Below are 1268 nucleotides of genomic sequence, written 5' to 3'. Positions count from 1 at the left end.
CGCCGGAGGGGTCTGGGCCTTTGGAAATCAAACTCTCTCAGACTGGGTCGCTGGACAATTCTGTTCACATTTACAATGGGACAAGGGGAACAAGGAGGCCCCCAAGAGAATCTGTGGGTTCCACACCAACTCCTCCTTGCCCCTATTGTGTAGCAGCAGCCCCGTATCCTCCTCCTGGGGATCAGGGTCCCTCACCCCTGCCTGGAGGGGAGGGGAGTGCTCTTGCCCCTTGCTTGTCTCTGGTCACCTACTGTGCAGACTTCCCTGGAGGCAACTGCAATGTGTAGTTTAATGAGCTCTTGTTTGTCCCCCTGTCCGAGTGCCTCCCTTTTGAAAACCAGGACCTCCTATACTACAACGCCCAGATTTGGGAGATGAGAAGTGCAAATTCCACAGTGAGTGAATATAAGAAATGGAGCCACACCCTTTTCCATACCTTGCTTTCTGGACCCAAGTTTCTTCCTACTGAGAATACAACACCATGGTTCTATGGTGTTGTATCAGACACCATCAATGTCTCTGATTCAATAACTGCACTGTGTCCTGAAAGATGGCACCCACTCCTCAGTGTTTCCTCCAAGCTGGTGCTGAGTTGTGCCTGTTGAAGGCCTGTCCAGTGTCCTGTGTGGCCTGTAGCCCTGCATGGTGCAGGTGGTGATAGGATCAGTGGGTCCCCTGGTCATGGCCCACGCTGCACCTACTTCCGTTTCCCTGTGAGGTTGGTGTCCCAGGAAGATATTGTGCTGAGAGCAATTCCTGCATCTAAAAGCAGCTCCTGGATAGTGGTGCTGGCTGAGAGTCTGAGAATAGGGGGAAATAAGCCTACCCATGGAGTAAGTGTCTATCCCTGTGAGGAATAACCTCTGGCCCTTCCATGATGAAGCTTAATGTGGTCAGTGTGTCACTTAGTGGCTGTTTGATGACCTAAAGAAATAGTGCCATAACAGGGCTCACCAGGGCCTATCACCACTCTCTAATCTGGACATGCTGGATATTCAGAGGCAACAACAGCTAGATCTGCCTTGGTAGGTGGGAGTCAGTGCTACTGGACCCATAGGTAGCCTCCAAAAGAGGAGGCTACCTATGGGTCCAGCAAGACGGACTCCCACCTGCCAAGGCCGTTGAGTGACCTGGCAGGAGGGGCAGGTGGAGGGAGCTATTGTGGGCGCTGCATTCATGCGCCCATCCTGCCAGGTCTGAGCTGACCCACAATGAAGGCTGACTGACTCCCATTTGTCTGCTTGGTTGTTCCGTGCCACCTCAAGGGC

The sequence above is a fragment of the Cebus imitator genome, unplaced genomic scaffold (assembly GCF_001604975.1).
Source record: "Cebus imitator isolate Cc_AM_T3 unplaced genomic scaffold, Cebus_imitator-1.0 Scaffold1061, whole genome shotgun sequence".
Taxonomy (NCBI): domain Eukaryota; kingdom Metazoa; phylum Chordata; class Mammalia; order Primates; family Cebidae; genus Cebus; species Cebus imitator.
Note: the sequence above shows the minus strand (reverse complement) of the source record.